A 21,371-nucleotide genomic window follows, 5' to 3' on the forward strand; every position below is an offset into this window, starting at 1 on the left:
GAAGGTGTTCCTACCCCGAGGCGTCCGACCCCACCGCAGACCACCACCCCTCAGCTACAGCCTGACAACCTGTTGTGGTGCTGCGCCATAAAACCGCATCCCTGGCCCGATCCACGCAGAAAACGGCCCTCGAAACTGGCTCTGATGAAGGTGTTAATTAGGTGGCGGCTGCCACGTTTCTGCCTGTCCCCACAGCACGGTAGGAGTTTGGGACAGTCTGCTGGGCCACGCAGGGTAAAGCAGCCTCCTCCCCCAGCTCTACAAAACAGTGGGGCTCATACATATGTGTGTGTGTATATATATATAAATAAATATATGTTATAAAACATGGTGAATCCTAACCATCGCCTAGATGAAAAACAAGAGTCAGCAGAGAGCGACAATGCTTGCTGATATTCAGCAAAGGGGTAAATATACACATACGATAACGAACATGAATTTTGGAGCTCATCTCAGAGCACCGCCCCATGGCTTGCCGAGTCCTGGCCGGATGTCAGTCCCTGCCGGGGCTCAGCCGGCACCAACCTGGACCCGCACCCTCAGAAGGGCAGGACAGCGCTGCTTGAGTTTTCCAGTTTAAGATAAAATTGTCCACGAACTTCTGTCTGATTAGCCGGGCAGATGCTGGGGTGCTTCTGCTGCTGACCCCCCCACTCTGTGATGAATGTAGGAGAAGGACGACGAAATCTGCAAGCTTCAGACAACTCCTTCGTCTTGGATATTTCCAGGCTTTGGATGGGAACTGTCATTTATGCTGGTGACCCTGATTTCCTGACAGCTGCTCTCCACGCGGAGCCGGTACAAAGACCCACAGTGAATCGGGCCCTGACCTCGGAGAGTTTCTCTGATCTGGAGCTCCTTTCCAAACCATTCCCACTCTCTGGAGAAGCCAGGGCACGGCAGAGCGAAGCCATTGATGACATTTGCCAGACATAAGATTGCTGGAGCTTTTAATTACGAGGCCCAGCCCTCCTCAAACAGGACGAGCAAGTTGGATGAAAACGGCATGAAAAATTTAGAGGAAGACATATTTTGAGGAGCTCGGTTTGGGTGTTGTTTACTCTGCGAGGAAGAAGTCTTTGTTCTCCAGCCATCACAGGGGTGTCTGCCGCCAACCTGATCTAAAAGGCTGATCCCGAGAGGCAAGTTGGCCTCCTGGGATTTCAGACTTGGAGATACTCTGCGAGATAGGGCGTTACTGGTCCACGGCTAGTTTGTGTTCCTCAGCAGGCAGAAAGGGCGTACAGACCAAAACCCAGCTGAAGCGCTGCAGTCCCCCAGCGACCACCGTTTTTGTCACAGCTCCGAGCGGCGGCCGAAGGAGGGAGGCTGAGGACGCGCGTGGGGTTCCACACCTGGGAGCCCCCACCGCGCAGCAGGGTAACTCCCCTCCGGCCGGCCGCCTCTGCCCCGCTTCGACCAGCCTCGGCGGTTGCAGGGAGGATGCAATAAGCTCAGTTGTGGTTTTCTTCCCTGCCCAGGGGAAAAGTTCCCTCCTCTGCTCAGCAGTCAGAGATTTCCTCCGGGGCGCAGCACCCCACGGTAGCCCGCTGCGCCTTTCTCCATCGTGAATGCGGAGCCGAAGCTGCCAGACAGCACGCAGTCCGTGCCTTAAACATTAAATGGCTTCCCAAACAGAATCCTTCCAAATCCCAGTTTGCATCCCAGGAAAGCCAGCCCAGACCTAGTGGCAGATGCTGCATTTCAGGGGCAGGGATGTCCTGTGCCAAACCTTTCAGCTGGCAAGGCTCGCCGGGCTCCGGCACAGCTGACGTTCCCACCGCGTTCCCCTTCGGTTGCACCGCTGCCCCTTCCCCTGCCCGACGTTATTGCTGGCATTCCCTAAATGCCGCTTCTCCCAGGGCTGGCCGCGTTGTCACAGTGCATCCTGTGCCGAGATCCCCCCGGGGACCTCACCGACAGCGCGGCGAGGAGGATGACGGGGCGCTGGGCGGGTGCCTCACGCCGAGTATCGGCTCACGTTCCCCCGCGGTGGAAGAGGTCGTTCCCCTGTCAAAACCGAGCTGCCGAAATCGTAACTGTCACGCGGGGAACTGGCTCTCCCACTGCCCGTCGCTCAGCCGGCGGCATTCCTCCCGCGACACCTCACCCGAGGCGGTTCCCCTGCCCGGCGTCTGGACGCGGGCCAGGCAGCAAGCCGGGCCCTAGCCCCCATAGTGGGGAAAACCAAGAAAAACCATGGCAGCAGGGAACTCGACGAGCGCCGAGCTGAGGAAGCCGAGCTTCCTCCAGACCTGTGTCCCGTGGTGGAAGCGTTTTCCTATTTTGTTCGCCGGTGTCTACGGGAGCTGCGGCTATTCCTGCAACGGGGCTGGTGACGGGGGGGACTTTCTTGCATGTACATGCCGTGGGTTCAACACACCGTGGGGAGGCCGGTGATGCACACACACTTTAATAAAACGCTCTGAAAAGCCCCAGTTTTTGGAGAGGACTGGCTAACCAGACGGATGCCACGCTGCCACGGACACGGCTGTAAGACCCATGCATTCAGATGGTATTTTCTAACTTAACGATCAGCTCACGAGCTGATCCCATCGTTCTAAAAAACGTTAAATCTTGAGACAAATGAAACCAGCCATGCTTTGAAGGCAGTAAGTCTGCCCACGCAAGAGAGCGTTTCCCAGAGTTCAGGGTCCCTCCGGGTCCCCAAGCTCAGGGCCGAGCTGGCAGCACGGCAGACCCCAAGCGCAGCACAAACATCCTCCCCGCAGTCTGGCAAGAGAAACTCAGGAGCGGCCTTGCCAATCTTTTAAAATTTCCCTCCGGATTTTCAAGAGCAAGAGAAGAACAACAAAAGACTACGTGAGGAGACCGGGGGTTTCTAAAGAAACCCTTCCCAGGGAGCACGGGAACGACGCTCAGCACCAGGCAGGGGCTGAACCTCGAGTCCTACCTCCGCTACCCCAGCAAGAAGCAGCTCTCGCCGTCCCTGTGCCCCACCTGGGGCCCTGGAGAACAGGGGTCGGCGGTCTCGCTCCTGACACCACCGATTGCTTTACTGCAAGAGTGGTCAGGCACTGGGACAGCCTGCCCAGGGAGGGGGCTGAGTCGCCATCCCTGGACGTGTTTAAGAAACGTCTCGCTGTGGCACTTCAGGGCATGCTCTAGTGGCAGAGACTGTAGGTTGTTTGGTTGGACTCGATGATCTCAAAGGTCCTTTCCAACCATGAAGATTCTGTGATCCTGTGACAGTAGAGCTCGGACATCCGCGGGGAAGGGCTGCCACAGCAGCATGGGAACGCTCCCTGCGATGGCCAAGAGGGTCCTGTGCAGTCTCCGTCTGCCCGAACGCCTGGGCACACGCCCGTGAATAACGAGGGGGTCCTGCACACGGTGGTCGCCCGAGCAGAGCCGAGAAGGAGCATCTCCTGCGAGGAGCAAGCCCATGCGATGCCCGTGGCCAGCGAGCCCTTTGCTCCCCTCCTGTGCCACCGCCGCTGCTGCACCTGGTTACCCCGCCGGTGGGTTCAGCAGTCACTCCCCTCTCCCCACCGTAGCCCCAGCTGTGCCGGGGGGGGAAGCGTGGGGCCGAGACGTGTGGTTCTACCTCCCACCAGCTCACGGTGGAACTGGGGCAAAACAAGGGGCTTTATGGCCGTGTAACCCCAAGGAGCACAATGCCTTCGGCGACCTGGAGAGAGAGCTTTTGCCCTCTCCCTCCACCTCACGGCACCTTTCCCCGCTGCACGGTCAGAGCAGAGAGGGCAGGCAGGAGCACAGCCGGAGGAAAACAACCCTCCAGCCGGCACGGAGCTGGGAGCAGAGCACCGGGCTGCACAAAAGCTGCCTTGTTCCCCCACCAGACAGTCGGGGAGCGCGTCCCCTCCCTCACCGGCCACGGAAAACCCAGCTCCAAGCCCTCCTTTGCCACCCCTCGCCGCCTTCAAACCTCCCCCTCGGGTACAAAATGTTCTCGGGCCAAAGCAACCTGAAGTTTAACACGTCTCTCCCGGCCGTCGGTCCCCTTCCACCAGGAGCGGGCAAAGGGCCCCGCTGCCCCCGGCGCCTTGCGGGGATGCAGCCGGGTGGCTCCTAGTTATACAGTAACCTGTTGCTCCGGGTCCCAGCTCCACCTCTCGCTGCCTCCACATCCCTCCCCTCCTCTCTCCTCTGCCAAGAAACCTCTGTCACCTGCTCTCAGACAACCGGGGTGAGCGGCACCGGGACGAGAGGGCAGAGGGAAGCCAGCGGCACGGGGACCCCCAGGCTGGGGCAGCGGGTGGGCTCTGCCTCCCTCTCCCCTCCGTCCATCCCTCGGGCAGCAGCTCAGCGCCGCGCAGGGAGGCAGAGGGAGCTTGGCTGCCGGAGAATGGCAGCGGGATCTAATTAGGAGGGCACGGCTGATTGGGAGAGGACGCACGGGAGCCGAGGGAACTGCGGGAGACAAGAGCGGCTTCTCAGCACCGGTAAGTCCCTCCTTGCAAACCCTAAAACTTCATACCCCCCCCTCCCCCCAAACATTTATCTATCTGCTTCAAAAGTCTGCTTGATTCAGTTGCGGAGGGAGCATGACCGGAGGGGGGGCTGCGGCTGGGATAACTGTCGGTGCACAGTTTTATGCGGTTGGGGGTTTTATTCAAAAGGGTGAAAAGAAGTAATTTTTCCAGCATTACGTTTTCGGGGTTTGTTTCCCGTTCTTGCGTTTCCCCGCCGGGCCAGGTCCAGTAGGTGGCACTTTCCTGGCAGCAAAATATCTGTCTGGCACAGAACAGGGTGGGTTTTTTTGTTGTTGTTGTTCCTAATGAAGTCTGGAGACAGTAGTTTTGAGCAGCTGTTCGCCTGCAAACCTCGGGGTTTCCTCTGTCCAGGGCGCATGCGGGGAGAATTTGTGCTGTTCGCCACCAGGCACCTCGGGGAGCTGCTGCTCCCGCCGGGTGAGCTCCCCCCGCCCCTGACCTTGGCCGGATTCATCACGCTATTCCCAAACATCAACCTATTCCCAAGCGGAGGGAAGGCTCGCTCGGAGCTGCCCCGTTCCCTGGCGTGACAGCTCGGGCTCCCCGGGAGCTTTCGTCTGCGTTAACGCGCTGGAGCCCGGCTCTCCTCTCCCCTTTCACTTATTTGCCTGGAAAATACCAGTGCAAACTCCACCGAGGAGGAGGCTCAGGGACAAACAATTTGACTGACGTTATTTTTAAATGCTGGAAATAACTGTGAGACAACACGGTAGTAAAATAGAGTGATTGCCCTGCTGTAATTAGGACAATGGGGTGTAACGCTTGTGCTGCCGGGCTGCTCTGCAACGCTTCAGGAAGCCGGTGCTGTAACAGGGATCGGATCCGCCGGCGGTCACTCATCCGAGAGCTCCGGTGCCGGGCTGCTTTGGTGGGATCTGCCCCTAAAAAGGACTTTTCCTGAGTTAAAGAAATGCGAGCAACAGGCTCAGCCCCTAGCTGACGCACCGAAGCAGAGGCCCACGGGGGGTTGCACCCGCACGCAGGTGCATATTCCCGGCTCCGTTTAGTCGAGTGATGGAGTTTTCAGTTGATCAGGGAGGGCAGTTAGCCCTTCCCACACGGAAAGGGCAGCGGTATTGAACCAAGGAGCCCTTTAAGACGGGACTGTGAAGAGGGACTTGGGATCCGCTGTGGGAACGTGTCTGTGAGCGGCAAAGGTCACTGCGTCGCCCTGTTTAAAAGCGAGGCGTGAACTGGTGGCTGGGATAACACGCCTTGATTCCCCCTGTGGTCGGGCCTGGGTCGTGCCTGCTGCTGGTTTCTGCCGCGGAAGCCTTGGGAAGGGAGGCTGGATGAGGTGCTCTTTCTGAAGTGGCTGTTGGTGGAGTCCTGGGGAAGGGAGCAGCGGTGGGAGACGGGGGAGCGCGGCTGCTGTGCGCACACACGCGCGTGCGCTCCCGTGATAAAGTGCTCGGCGTGATAAAGGCACTTGCCAAGAGAAGCTTTCAGTCCTTGGCTTTCTGCCCCTCCGCCAGTCGCCACCCAGCATCAGGGTGGGCAAAGACACCGAGACCGATGCGAGCAGCCCGGCCACCACACGCCACCAGCAGGAGATGTCTTCTGGGCCACGGGCTCCGTGTCACGGAGGCAGACAGACTCTCTCCTCCGCTGCCCACCTTTGTGGACTGCAAACAACTCACCCGTGACAAAACCTGGGCTGGACGTCCAGGGGAGGAGACCCTGCTGGGGCATGGCCTCGGGGCCAAAGCCGCCAGGTGTTTGTTAGCGTCTCAGCCTGGACGAGATGGCTTTGAATGTGCTGGAAAACAGAGTGCTTTCTGTCAGATCACGGGGTAATTCAGGCTGAAAGAGATTCAGAAGAGACTCTAACGCGCTGAGGGACGAGGGAGGTCTCAGTCCTCGTGGTGGACAAAGAAAGGAGCGGAACAGGGAGAACATATGGGTTGGCTTGTGTGGGCTTGAGAAACATCCATATAAAACAAGTCCGGGTGCAGAGCCTGAGCGCGTGGGGGAGCTTCGGAGTATTAAATTCCCAGAGTGCTGGCTCCTGCGGTGCTTTGGAGCTGTGTCTCCATCACAGTCTCTGCTCGCTCTCTCTCTTCCCTGCCACGGTCTCCCTCCAAGTGCTCGGTCAGGGCAGGTTGGTGGTTTTGATGAAGACTCAGCGGTTTCCTCCTGGAGCAGGGCTGAAGTCTGGCCTCACGTCTCCTCTACGTAGCAGCAGTCAGCAGAGCTGCTCTTAACTCCAGGGCAGATGTTAGCACACGGCCTTTAGCCTATGAGTTTGATGTGACTGGCAATAAAATAATGACCCTCTAAAAATACTCCAGAGTCTTACAAGCCTTCCCTAGCGCCACCCAAGCAGAAGTGCCAGGGAAAGTCCACGGACTTCCCGGAGTGACAGAGATGGTTTCCTGCACTGCGGTTAAAGCTTTATCAGCAGCAGGGTGTCCGCCCCGAGCGGCGGCACGCATGCAGCGCCGGGCAGATCTAGCAGCACTTGACTCTGCCAGCAAGGCCTCCTCAGCCACCCTGCTTTGGCCAAGGTCCAGCAGGTGCCCGTGAAAATACCCACCTGCCTGCCCAGGAGGTATTCAAACCTCCCACTCGGAGGGAGCGGAAGGGTGGTACCTTCGGAAACCCTCCCTGCTCATCCGACCGTGTTACAGAAGAGCCCTTGCACCATCACAAACCTTATGAAGAACGACTGAGGGAGCTGGGGTTGTTTAGCCTGGAGAAGAGGAGGCTGAGGGGAGACCTTATCACCCTCTACAACTACCTGAAAGGAGGTTGTAGAGAGATGGGGGCTGACCTCTTCTCCCTGGTGACAAGTGATAGGACGAGGGGAAACGGGTTCAAGTTGCGTCAGGGGAGGTTTAGATTAGATATTAGGAGACATTTTTTCACTGAAAGGGTTATTAAACATTGGAATAGGCTGCCCAGGGAGGTGGTGGATTCACCATCTCTGGAGGTGTTTAAAAAAAGGGTAGATGGGGCACTGAGGGACATGGTTTAGAAGTGGCTCTTGTCAGGGTAGGCTAAAGGTTGGACTCGATGATCTTAAAGGTCCCTTCCAACCTCAACAATTCTATGATTCTATGATTCTATCAAAGAATGGTGCCAGGCACTGTACGACGCCTGAGTGACGCAGAGTTCATGAGGGAGACGAGGTCCAAGGAGACCCAGGATCACCTTTCGGCTCCTGGACCTCCACCTGCCCACGCGACCGTGCGGCAGAGAGGAGCTGCGGGGATTTTCACGTAGCGGGGAGGCTGCGAACGGCAATTTTGTTTGCTTGCAGTGGGTTTGAAATGGCAGACTCAGGGAATAAGTATGCTGTTACCCATCCCTAAAATATTTAGTTCCCCTGCATCAAATCACTGGCAAGCGGGAGTGGAAGGAGGTGCCGGAGAGAGCCGATCCCACACACTGGTGTCGCTGGGCTGATCCCACACGGACGAGGACACCTCTGTGCACGAGGCGAGAGCTTGTCCCTTCCCGAGGCAGCGAGAGGCTTCCTTTCTCCTGGGCTGGGGACGGTGCCGCCCGCAAAACTTGAAATGCACGATGCTGGGGGGAGTGAAGCAAAAAAAGCCCCGGTGTATTTATTTCCTGGTAATGCAGATAAATCAGGAGGAATCGCAATTAAGAAGGGAGGGAAGGGTGTGTGGCTGAGCGCTGGACCGGTTTGGAGATCCTCCCCATTCACCTGCTCTGCAATTCCCCAGGAGAGCCCAGCCCTTCTTCCCGTTCCCCAAAAGCTCCCAAGGGCGTTACTGCAACGTGCTCACTGCCACCGAGGTCCCGCCGGGGGAGAAGACTAAAACCTTCCCCAGCCATGGGAGGGGGAAGCCAGGGGTGGGGAGTCACAGGCTCTGCCTGCTCGGCTGCCCCGGCACAGGGGCCGAAGCGGCCAGAGAAGCCACTTTGGCCGTGATTTGGTTTGAAGCGCCAAGCGAAGGCCGGCAGGTTCCTGCAGGCACGGTTGAACCAGGGGGACCCTCACGAGAGGCTGATGGCAGAGGCTGGGCTGCTCCACGGCAGATGGGGGACAAGGTGCAGCCGGGGCCTGCTCAGGGTGCTCCGTGCCCTCCCGTCCATCGCTGCCTACCGAGGAGGGTCACAAATCACGAGCATCCCTCACAAAGGGTTTTCCTTCCCCTGTGGAGATGGGCAAACGCGTCTCACGCGCCAGAAATCCTCGTCTCGGGTGCTATGGGCACCTTCCCACACCCAGACCACAGTTGGGTCTTCACCCACTGAGGCGTGAGCCCAACCGTTCGCTTTCCTTTCCCCCTCCCCAGTACGCTGCCGTGGCTCCTCCCAGGCAGTTCAGCGGGGATGGAGGAGCTGAGCGCTGCCGGGGAAACGGGCACCAAGAGCCAGGGCAGGAAGGGGCAGCGGAGGGGATTTTGTGCCAGCCCTGGCGGTCGTGGTGGCCAGATGTGGCACTAACGAGCCCTGGCGGCTCACAGGCCCCCAACCCAGCCTTGCCCTAGGTGAAGGCAGCTCCTTCAATGGCTGCTGGAGTAGTAACACTCCATGTTTGCTGGGCTGGGATCCTTGAACACCACCTTTTTTTGGATTCCACTTGGGGTACTGGCCCCCAAAAGCTTTTCATAACTCGAACTTGTTTGAATTTTGTTCTTCCTGCTTCCTTTTTCTTTTTTTTCCCCCCCCCTGTGTCTTATCAGTCTCAACCTGTCCAGATTTATATCCTACAAAGGTAAAGTGCAGACCATCTGAATGGCAATAAACCAAAGTTCAGCCACCCAGCAGTAATGCTCGCCGTCGCTGAGTGATTCAGAAAGTGAAGTACTGCCACTGGCAAGACGGCGATTAAGATCAAGCGAAAAGGCACAGTCCGAGTCAACATCACCCTCCCCCAGGCTGCTTACACGTAACTTTCCTCCCCCTGAAGATGACCAGAAGCGGGAACTATCTGGGAGCCGAGACAGTTCTAACCTCTTCGTGCGTTAGAGGTGTTGGCTGCCAGGAGAACCAGAGCTGCCACCCAAAGCCATGGCCCCCCTGGATTCCCGCACCAGCCAAAACAAAGCAACACCCAAACCGTGACCCACCTTGTTGTGGTGGACAATGCAACTGGCTTGTCCTACTCTGCCGCTCGCTCCTCGTCCCCTGACTCCTTTGGGGTGACTCCTCATCCCACCGCTGGAGATGGTTGGCGATGAGGAGGGCGCTGGTGGGTGCTGCCCTCGGTTCGGGTCTTGCTCACAGGTGGTCACAGAGGGTCGGGGCTTAGGCCAGAACGGCGACCCGGGGACACGAAATCCTCCACGTCGGGTTTGAGGCTTTCAGTGGTAACCGTATGGAGGAAAAGGCCGTGACTCTGCCCGTGCTCTGTCTGTGCTGTAGATAAACGCAGGGGCGTCCATTTGCCTGAGCCCGAGACACTCCTTTCATCAGTAAATTCACTTCATAAAAACACCGGGGAGAGGAGAAGAGAGAAAGGTAATTGCACCCACGACATCCCTTAATAAATCACAGGCTGGAGCCTGCTCTCATTCCTGACACTGCTGCCTCTTAATTATAGCTGTGTTCATCTGAGGAGACAGAGTAGGAGAGCCAGGCTGTATGCAGAAGGGAGCACTAATTAAAACCTCTCTGTTCCCTAGAAAGATATTCATGCTTTCCTCTGGGGAAGAAGTGAACGGACTTGTCTCTGGCCATTCCCACAGGTTAATCTGTAACGCTGACTTTCACACAGCAAGGCAGTTCGTCTTGTTTTCAGCACCTGATGCTCTTGGCGTGGCTTCTAGGTTGAGATATGAGACTTTCAAAACTCCTTGAAGAAGGAAGAGGAATAACATGTACGCAGGCAGCCCGTGCAGGTGTGGGTGGTGTCTGTGGCGTGGGGTAAGGTTGGGCAGTGGGGGATGGCTCCTAAATCCATGTACGCTGACCACAACGGAGTTTTGCAAGTTATCCCTTGCTGAGGCTCCAGCCCTTAATATCTGATGGAGGCAGGACTTCTGTGACGGAGAGCGTGACTGCACCCAAGCAAACCCTCTAATTGGAATTAGATGGACCTCAATAGGCTCGATCCATGCTTAGATCCACACGAGAAGAGTCAGGTCCTTCGGGCTGGCCGGGGAAGGAGTCTTGTATCACCAGGCACCTGCACGCCAGCATCTCTAGATGATGTCCAGATGGCCTTGGTACCTGAGCACGCAGGCAGGTGTGTTGCTGATTCACCTGAGAGCACGACCCCTCCTAAATTGCAGGAGGAGAGCAGCACATCCGAGCGGTGGAAACGGCAGTTTGCCCCACTGAAGTCAAAGGGCTGATTCCCAAAGGGTGTAAGTCAGCATCCTCCAGCTGGGCCTGCGGAGTTTCAGTAGCAGAGAACCCAGGCTGGTGGAGGGAGGGTCCAGCCCAGCATCCAGGCGTGTGCTCGCCCCAACACGGCGCTCAAATGAAGCCAGAGTAGGCTGGATGGGAATAACATGGGGAAAACGTTGGGCTGGGTGTTCTTCCCTCTTTTTTGCAATAGAAGGGGCAGGGCGGGAGAGTAAATGTGACAGGAAAGCTCGGGGGGTTAACCGTAGATCCACGGGACTGTCAGGTTTGTTGCCGTGAGTCGCTACCGCTTGAAAAAGAGAAAGTTGATAAAGTTTCACCAGCTGAAAAAAACAACAAAAAAATAAAAAATGGCAGAAAAGCTGCAGCTCAGTCGGATGAGCTGCCGCACCGAGCGGGGCAGGAGCAGGTTCAACAGGATAAATTGCGAGCAAACGTAGCAGAGCCGTGCTCATTGCCGGTCCCTGCCAGTGCGGGCAGGTAGCACCCTAGGTGTGGTCGGGGCTGAGCAATCCTCTTGACACGGCAGCACCCTTTTCCCACCGCTCCTCCGCGCTGCTGCCTCTGCTCCGAGCTGAAAAACAAAGGAGGAAGGGGCGCCTGTCTACGTGACGTAAGTTAGGAAACTTCCGATACTCTTCACCTTGGAAAAGAAACAGCATGGGTGCTGCTCTCCTCGAGATCCGCGATACTGCCCGTGGCACGGAGACAGGGAATACGGAACAGCTGTTTACTGGTAACGGAGCTGGGGGGCATCCCAGGAAACTGGCAGCTGGCAAGTGCGGCACAAACAGAAGGGGATGTCCGAGCCCCGCATGCAGAGCCGAGCTGCCGAGCATCTTGCCACAGGCCATTCGGGATGTCAAAAGTTTACACAGGTTGGCCAGATGCAGTTGGAGAAATTCCAGGATGAAAAAGGGTACCAAGAGCTCTTAAATCCCACTGCTGGAGGCTGGGAAGCTTTGCAGAGAGGCTCCCCGTGTGCCTGTCTTGTTCTTGTCCTCCCATCTGGGCATCCGCGTGTGCTACAGCCGCGTGTGCGCGTGCTCCCAACCTGCCATCCCAGCAGGAATGAGCATGGGTGATGGGAGAGGTGATGGACCACCCCCCATCCAGGCAGCCGTCTCTGGCTCCTCTGAGCCAAAGGGGAGACTCGAAGGGAGGAGAGGAGCTCCGGCCCCAGGGACCGCTCAGTGGAAGGAAATCTCCTAGGAAGTGGAGACCGAGGGGAGACCTTATCACCCCCTACAACTCCCTGAAAGGAGGTTGTAGAGAGATGGGGGCTGACCTCTTCTCCCTGGTGACAAGTGACAGGACGAGAGGAAACGGGTTCAAGTTACATCAGGGGAGGTTTAGATTGGATATTAGGAGACATTTTTTCACTGAAAGGGTTATTAAACATTGGAATAGGCTGCCCAGGGAGGTGGTGGATTCACCATCCCTGGAGGTGTTTAAAAAAAGGGTAGATGGGGCACTGAGGGACATGGTTTAGAATGTCAGGGTAGGTTAAAGGTTGGACTTGATGATCTTAAAGGTCCCTTCCAACCTCAGCAATTCTATGATTCTATGATTCCATGACCGAGGGTGGCTGGAAGAAACAAACCGGACGGTCAAAACCCGCCTCCCACAGTCACAGGCAAACGAGACCAGACAGGTCCCCAGTAGCAAACTAGACCAGACAGGTCCCCAGAACATCTGCTCCACACCTGGCGCAAGCCCAGAGACGCTCCTGCTCTCTGCTCCCCGCCTGCCAAGACCTCGTCAGCAAACGGTCAAAGGTTAGAAGAAGGATGTAAAGCAGCGGAGCAGGCTGCGGGAGAGATCTGGGCTGTCACCACCCTCGGCGGTCCCCGGTATTTTCCCTAGAGCACAGTGTGTGACGCTGACTCCGACACGATGCCGAGACAAGAGCGCGTGGCTGCCAAGACGCTGCTCGCAGAGGCCGTGCTCCGCTCCGGCGCCGCATGGGTGGCTGGCACTAGGGTCCCCTTGTCACAGAACCCTGTCCCCCGACAACTCGAGCTATAAGAGGTCCTGGTTACCTCATGACATCCAGCTTAGCAGTAGGCCCACGCTAATCTCTTGCCGACAGGCGGTCCCACAGGGCAGGACTGAGGAGCACCTGGCTGGGGACCAGCGGGCACAGCACCGTGTCGTAGCCCAAAGCGAGCCCCAGATGCACCGGGGCTGCATGCGCGGGAAGAGCATCTTCGGGAAAGGTTGGCAGCATCCTCTCGCAGACGGCTATGGGCAGGAGGGCTGCGTCCCCGTCCCCGCCAAGGCCAGGAAGGGGAATTACTGAGAGGGCTAAAAATGGCACGTACGTATATTTATCTGCAGTCGAAGGAGAACTGGGCAGGGGGGCTGGCTACCAGGGTTACACCTCTGCTGTCAGGAAAGCTGGTATTTGCTGAGGTGGAGGGTAAATGACTTTGGTTTCTCCGTTCCGTCAGGGGCTCCCTGTCCCTCTCCAAAGCGTGTGTATTCCTGTGCTCTCGGGGCCACCTGCCCCTTCCTTCACCATGACTACGCCAGGTTCCGCACCGGGCATGTTTGGACACAACCCCGCTTTTGCAAACCTTCCCTTGCTCCAGAGGTGACACACAAGCCTGTGGCTCGTTCCCTAAAGACAGTCAGTCCGGCGAGGAGAGCTCACTGGTTTTAAACCACAGGTTGTGGTAAACGCCACCCCTGCCGCCTCCTTTGGCTGCAGGAGAGTCCACGTGGCCTGTGTTGGCACGACTGTCCGCCATCCTCCGACAGCCCCAAGCCTTGCAAACCCAGCTTGCCCACCTGGCCTAAAAGGGCTTTCTCGCTCCTTCCCATCTCCTCGTCGAGGATCTCAGGGTCTCTCAGGCCAGAAGGGACCTCAGGAGGTCTCTAGTCCAACCCAAAGCAGGGTCAGCTCTGAAATTGGGCTGATTTACTCCGCCTGTTCTTGAAAATCTCCAAGGGCGGAGACAGCACAATCTCTCTGGGCAACCTGCTCCACAGTGCTGAGGTTCCCACCGCAGAACGCGTCTCCTTCGTGTCCCCCTGCAGAGCTTTAGCTATTTCAGGAGCGGAAATCCCTGTGCCAAGCCCCTGTGGGTGTGCAGGAGTGGCTAGTGAAACTTTTCCTCTTTGAGACATTACAGGAAGCTCTTCTCGTCCCTTCCCAGCCCTGTAGTCACTCCCGGTTTCTCCTAGCCCAGCCGAGAGCTGGCCCTCACAGACTCTCATCCCCGGCCCCTGCTGCAGGGACCAATTCTGCTTTTTCCTCCTTGCCCTTGCAGGAGATTAAGTTTTTTGTGGCAAGATTGTTAAAACATTTCTGCACCGTAAGATTAGAAATGGCCATTTAAATTCTTTTGATAAACCCAGCCTCACACATCCTTCTATTCTAAATGAAACAAAGGGCAAAGGGAACATTATTTTTTTTTTTTGCCGTTTTTTGTTTTGGAACGATCTCTCGTGGGACTGTTCTGGTTACTGCGTAACTGGCTGTTCATGCTGCAAAACCCCCTCCTGCCGCCTCACCCATGGAGCTCGGTAGCTTTACTGAAAGCCCAAACATCGGAAATCAACCCCGATGAGGGACGATCGCCCTGTAAAAGCCCGGGGTTTACCTGCAGGCGTCAGCGGGAGGCTCCAAGCGGTGCCGGCTTGAGCCATTCCCAGCCGCTCGCCCTCCTGCGACGCTCCTCCGTTGTGGGGCTTGAGGGGCCGGGCTGCGAGTCACATTCTGGAGCTGACCTGGCTGGAAAACAAACCAGCGAGGTCAAAAAAAAAAAGACACGTCAGGGGAATGGGGTTCAAGCCCCACCGGTTCCCGCTCAGGGTTGGAGTGCTCCCGCACAGAGTTGCTGGGGCCGAGGTGGTGGCCAGGGACAGCAGGAGGGTGGGAAGTGCTGAAGCTGCTCCTGGAACCAAGACTGTAACTTGTCACGGTACGGTGCGAGTCGCTAGGAGGAGAGAATCGGGACCATTCGCTCGTCTTTAGTCCAGGTGTCAGAGTGAAAATCAAGCAGGAGTTTAAAAGCAGGAGAGAGGAACCACCAGAACTGAGATTGCTGCATCTGACAGCGTCCCCAAGGGTTAATACAAGGAGTCTCTGGAGCCGACTTTGCCGACAGAAGGCTCCAAATGCTACTGCTCAGTCAAGAGCCGCTCACAGGACAGCAAGATGAGTTGCTTAAAAAGGGGTTAAAGCGAGTAGGCGATGAATGAGCCCATCTGGACCAGCTGCCCTGGTGTCCATCCCCCGCAGGAACACCAGGCCGACTGCAGCTCTTCTCCTGACCGACAGCCCGATGCTCTTTCCAGCTTCGGCACCTGCATCCCACCTCTGCTCCGAGCCACGGGAGCTCGTCCCCTTCCAGCCGTTCCTGTATTCCTCTTGTGAGATTGTCAGTTTTTCTACTGCCCTTTCACTGATGGGAGCAGAGCGCTGCAGAGTCTCAAAGACATGCTGAAGGAGACACAGGAGACCACAGGATCATGGAATTGTCGAGGTTGGAAGGGACCTTTCAGATCACCAAGTCCAACCATCGACGCAATGCTGCCAAACCCACCACTAACCCACATCCCTCTGTACCACGTCCACCCGGCTTTTAAATACCTCCGAGGAGGCTCCACCACTCCCCTGGGCAGCCTGTGCCAATGCTTGATGACCCTTTCAGTGAAGAAATTTTTCCTAATATCCAAACTGTTGTCACCAAATCTCGTCCCTGATGTGCAGTCTGTGTCTTAAGAAAGGAGCGAGTTTCCTGCACAGGGTTTTTGAGAATAACGCCTGGTTCTCGCCTCCTCGCTGCTTCCTGGGACTGTGCACCTTGTCCTCCGAATCCAGCGACAGAGCAGGGCTGTCCTCAGCTCGCCACGGACGTTTGGCTAAATATTTTGCAACAGAACATTTATTTTGCATCAGCAATCAGCATTAGGGTTCCACTGGGGAGTCTCTGTGAGACTCCAAAAATCTCAGCATTTTGCAGGTAAAACAAATAAATGACTGAGAGCAAAAGCACGGTTTGATGAACCCCCATTTCTGCCTTTCAGAGACGACTGGGAAGTGATAAATCACAATTTTCCATATCGAATTTTATCTACCGTGACGTATATATGAAAATACCAACAACAGGGGAAAAAAAAAAAAGCTAGATTAAACGACTACTAAAAAAATGCCCGAGTGCTGCTGCGTGGAGGTTTTTTGCTTATTCCCACCCTCAGCAGCACAGCCCGCTCCCCGGAACCGGGTGGGTGAGACACCCTTGTTGATCCAAGCTGCACCCCCAGCCAGTGCCAGTGCCCCGAGATGGGAACTCACTGGCACAGCAGCAAAGTGTCCCCCTGTGCTCTGCCAGCATGGGCATTGACTTCTGACGCACGGGCTGGGCTCGGTCCCAGCTGCCAGTGCTCCTGCTCCTGCTCCTGCTCCCACCACGTGAGGTGGCGTCTTGACACCCCAGCTGGAGTACTGGGTCCAGCTTTGGAGTCCCCAACAGCAGAAGGACACAGAGGTGTTGGAGCGGGGTCAGAGGAGGCCCCGGCGATGCTGGGAGGGCTGGAGCCCCTCTGCTGGGAGGACAGGCTGAGAGAGCTGGGGGGGTTCAGCCTGGAGAAGAGAAGGCTCCAGAGAGACCTTCCAGCCCCTTCCAGGCCCTCAAGAGGCTCCAGGAAAGCTGGGGAGGGACTCTGGAGCAGGTAGGGGAGCCGTGGGACGAGGGGGAAGGGGTTTAAACCAAAAGAGAGGAGATTTAGATGAGATCTCAGGAAGGAATTGTTTGCTGTGAGGGCGGTGAGCCCCTGGCCCAGGTTGCCCAGAGAAGCTGTGGCTGCCCCATCCCTGGAGGGGTTCAAGGCCAGGTTGGACGGGGCTTGGAGCAACCTGGGCTGGTGGGAGGTGTCCCTGCCCAGGGCAGGGGGTGGAATGAGATGACCTTTAAGGTCCCTTCCAACCCAAACCATTCTATGAACCCAGCAGCAGCCCCTGAGCAAGACCCCGCTCCCCCTCTGTGCTCACACTGTTGGGAGATGGGGCCGTCACCTCCATCGAAGGAAAGATGCCTGGTCAGAGCCCCACGTGCGTTTCGAGGGGCTGAATATGCCATGTAAGGAACACCCCCGTCCCCTGCCGCGCCACAAGGTGACCTGAACCCCGCCACGTCTCTGGGAGCATGGTTGCCACCAGGTCACTGAGCTGGTTAAACTGATGTCAGCTTGTTTTCCTGCAGTGACACTCAGCGCCAAGCTCCCCATGTGCCAAGTTTTAGCTCAAATGAATTGTTAGCAAGTGGCCAAAAATACACAGACAGGATATGAGTAGGAAGCACAAAATGGGGTGGGAAGAGATGGCGGCGAACGTTGTTGTGATTAGCCTAAAGAAGGCTAGAAAAGCCTTAAACATCACATGTGATTTTCAAGAGAGGAATCTCCTCCCTCAAATCCTCTGCCCCACCCTCCCAGCAGAAACCCCGGGGCAAGTTTTACAGCAGGAAATGAAAGTTATTGATGAATTAGTTTCCCCAAGCCCCAGCTGCTGTAGGCAGACGTTTGGAAAGGCAGCAGGGAGCGGAGCGAAACAGCTACTCGCTGGCATGGGCCGAGGGGGAGGGACTCCGGCCCTCTCCCTTTCTTTGGGGAAAGATACCATGGCGTGACCCTCCGGCGCAGGGAGATAAGTATTTCTTGGTTCAGATTTACCAATCTCACTGCAACCCCAAAGACTTCAAGATGACCACGCTGGAGAGAAACTGAAGCTAAACGTGGCCCCCAGAGTGGTTCTCAGCCTAATAACAAGCTTTTCTCTGCTGGAGAACAAGCTCTTGGCACGCAGCCGTGCTGCGGCATGCCTGAACTTCTGCCAGGCGAGTGAATCAGCGTTTCAGGGAGTGACCAAAAATGCCCTTCCTTTAGGAGGAGGTGGTGGAAACGTCCCATCCTTCTCAACGCCTCGGTCTTGCCGATGAACCGGTCGGCATGGAGGCGTTTATTTACAAACAAACCTCCCTCTGCCCCTCCTGAGGGTTGGTGAGGGACCAGCGATACCACCCCGTCGCCTTGCCTTGGAGCATTTCGGCCCCGGTTGGGCTGGCAGTAGCCGGGCAAGTGATACTCAGGTTTAAGGGTCCTCCTGGGGCTAAGGCCTTGGCTGGGAAGTAATGTGGAAAATGAATCGGCCTGCCAATTCTTTTTATAAATTATTTATTTATTCTTATATAATGTGAAAGCAGTAACAAACTCGGACGACGGAGGCTAGCTTGTAGGGATTGCACAGTATTAGCATGAGGTGGGGTCGCAGTGTACTGACACATTAAAGCAATTGTTTAATGAACAATTAAGGCACTCGGGTGATTAGCTCAAAGCCCTAGTGACAGCAAAGGCCAATCTCTTACCTGCCTGTATGTCCACAGCTGGCAATAAACGACTGATACCCATTGGGGACTAACGAGGACCACCCAGGTACTATTAGCATGTTGTCAGGGTAGACGCAGCAGCTGATGGTTGGACCAGTAGCTTTAAACCCTCTGGAAGAAGCGGTTTTGCTACGGGTGCTTTGTGTAAGCACACTGTCGCCTTTCAGGCACGGCTGTGAGAGCCCTGAGGAAATTGGCTTTTTTGCCTTGAAGTCCCACCACCGAGAAGAACACTTTGCCCTCAATCAGAGCCGTAACGCCACTGCGGGAAGCAGCGGGGACGCAGCAGGAACCCTTTACGCCTTCAGCCCACCCTGCCCCACCGGTGCCTTTTGCCGAGTCTCCCAGCTGTTCCACAAATGCCGTCGAGCCTGGAAAAGCCGTAAGAGAAATGGTCGATATTCTCGCCGTACGGCGTGGCGCACGTGAGGAGCGGCTCTGGGAGCCGGCGCTTGCTGCCAGGAGACACGAGCACCCGGCCAGTTACACCCAGGGCCTTGGTGTTTTGCCTGAGCGCGATTCAATGCCCTCTTAGAGCAGAACAGGGCAGTGCCTTGGGCCGTTATCCGTCCTGCTCTGGAATATGACACACACACGCAGAGTCACTCCCTATTTTTACTGGCCTGGTGTCCGAGTCCGGATTTCTACGCCGAGAAAATAAAAAGGATCCCTTTCATCAACAGAGCCACAGCATCAAATCCTTTCCCGCTTCTAAAAATCACGGCTATAACACCCTTGCTGACGGAGATCCAGCTCCCGGGGTCTAGCACCAGGCTAGGAAAAAGGGATCATTTGGACAGGCGGGGCATGGAATAAGGACGCAGAGCAAAGAAACTTTCGGCATGACAACTACCAGCGCGTTTCTTCAGGAAATTTTCTGGGTACCAGGTGTGCAACACCCACGGGTCCTGCCAGCACCGGCACGTGATGGCTGGAGCCCTCCAGCCTTCCCCTCGTGTCCTGCTGGGACAGTCCCACGGCCAGCATCAGCCTCCCACGGCCAGCTCCAGCCTCCCAGGGCCAGCATCACCTCCCACCGCTCTTCCCCCAGGGCTCCCATCTGTCGGGAGCTGGGCAAGGCAGCAGGCTTTGCTCACAGAAGGTGCGGGCACAAATAAAAACAGGACAGAGGAAAAAAGCTACAGAATTCCCCCACAACACTCTTGTCTTCCCAGGAAGCCTAGGGAACGCCTCGTACTGGGTTTTCTTCCTGGGGAATGCCAGTGGCTCACATTCGCTCCCATTAGGAAAGCGCTGAATTGGGGTCTTTTAGTTTAAACCATTTAACGAGCTTTTATACAAGGTGCGCTCGTCCGTCTCCTCTTCCACCTATGCGAAAGCGTCTATTAACATTTGTCACGCTGTTCCTGGGCCAGGCTCTCAAGCTCGCCACGCTGCAGCCCAAGCGTAGCCACTGCTCCGCTCGGTCCCCTGGCAAGAGCCACACAGCAAGCCCCAACCCGCTCCCTGTTTTCCCTCCACCCGGCTCCTGCGGGATTCCTCCAACAGGAGAGGAAAAGTGTAAGTTCGGGAGCTGTGACTCAGCACAGGGACTCTGCAAACAGAGGGGTAGCGGAGTCAGCTTCCATTTTTTTCCAGGATCATGGGGATTGTGGCTATTTGTGCCTTTTCCCTGGGTATTTACGGAGCAAGGTGCTGTCTAGACTCGCTTTTGGTTGTGTTTCTTTGAAGGAAGGTCTGGCAGGAATAGAAAATCTCCTCGTTTGGTTCAGGCAGCCTGCAGAGCCTTCCTCTCCCGCACCGGCCTCCGTGGGCACCGAGAGCCTCCAGCGCTGCCTGGACGCCTGTCCTGGACCTGAATTAAGGCCCGTTTGCTTATCACCGACGGACTGGGAAGAGCCTCACACACGTGTGGGTGTACGTGTGTGTTTGGGGGGACACGGAGGGTGACCCCCCACGCTCTCTCTAGGTAGTTTGCGAACCAATTTATAAATATTGGCACTTTTGCGCCGTTTGTGTTTCTGAGCGTTAGCTCCCGAGCCTCCACGGCAGCCCCTGGGGGGATCGGCAGTAAAGCCAGCAGACGCGTTTTCTCCTAATCCCCAGTGCGATCCAGCGGGGCTCTGCGGTCTCCCAGGGACCGCTCACGCCAAGCCCAGCTGCCCGACAAGCGTGTGGGTGTTCCCCTCTCGACGCTGGGAAGTCTGCCTAAACATTTTCCCAGGAAATACTTTTTAAGCACAAATTACTGTTTCAGAGGAGGTGGGCGAACAAGGCACAGCCTACTTGGGTGTGATCCTCAGCGATGGGGACAAACCTTACCCTGGCGCTCTGCAGGACACAGCACGGAAGGAGGGAGGGACAAAAAGGGGCAATCCGGGTCCATCAAAGCTGGTAGAGGGGTGGCTGTAGGTCTGAGGTGCCTCAGCCCAAAAGAGCTGCTGCCTCTTCTCCCACGGAGGCTGAAGAACGCTTGGTTCTTCTCTGCTCAGACCTGCGCTGACCTGTTGGGCTGGGTTATATTTATTCAGGTGCTTGTTGTCTTGTGGAGAATCTCCGCAATGTGAAAAATCCCATGTACAGAGGAGGGAGTGTTTCCTCCGGACACCTGGCAGGTTGTACCCGCCGCCTGTGACTTTAACTACTGTATCGTGGTACATGCCGTGCACGCCCCGAAACTACACACGCGTTCGCGCCCACCTCTTCCACAGGGGCTAGTGTCTTCCCAAAGCGACCCGTGAGCTCGAGCGGCTCCGTCACTGTTAAGATAACTTGAAAGAGCGCCATGGGTGGGAGGGAGGAAGGGAACAACAGGACTCACCCCGTTCCAAAACTGGGTGCACTGTAAAGACATCTCAAACACCGCAGATAGGAATGGGGACTCCAAGGGTGACCAGACTCTCTGAGAAATATTGGTTGGATGTGTTCCCCTTTTCAGAGCAGGAAACACCAGCAACAGGTTGGAATAGAGTTTGTGAAGTTCCGACTTGGTCCCACTGAACCGCCTTGATTTGCAAAGACAGGGTTTGGAAATTTCAGATGGGGGAAGATCCTTGCTTTTACAAAGGAGCAGCAACACCACCACCATGTTCATTTGTTGGCCGGCAGCCTCTTTGCTCTGGATATGGGTTTCCTCCGACGCTTTCTGACTAACCCAAAGAGGGTTTTCTTTATGAGGGCATGTTCTTGGTCTGGACCTACCGAGCAGGTCTGAATTTCTTTTGGTGGGCCCTGCCAGGCATCCTTCCTGGCAGGT

At 56.4% G+C, this 21,371-nt stretch overlaps 1 protein-coding gene across 1 annotated transcript in view; it reads left to right on the forward strand.

Annotated features, from left to right (window-relative positions):
* Positions 1 to 4,137: 4,137 nt before the first annotated feature.
* EPS8L2 (EPS8 signaling adaptor L2) overlaps positions 4,138 to 21,371 on the forward strand; it is a 71,221-nt gene continuing 53,987 nt past the window's right edge. The window contains exon 1 of the mRNA XM_063332979.1: positions 4,138 to 4,427. The gene's annotated coding sequence lies outside the window, so the exon portion shown is untranslated. The remainder of the gene's footprint in view (positions 4,428 to 21,371) is intronic.

This window comes from Chroicocephalus ridibundus, chromosome 4, assembly GCF_963924245.1.
Source record: "Chroicocephalus ridibundus chromosome 4, bChrRid1.1, whole genome shotgun sequence".
NCBI classification, from domain to species: Eukaryota; Metazoa; Chordata; class Aves; order Charadriiformes; family Laridae; genus Chroicocephalus; species Chroicocephalus ridibundus.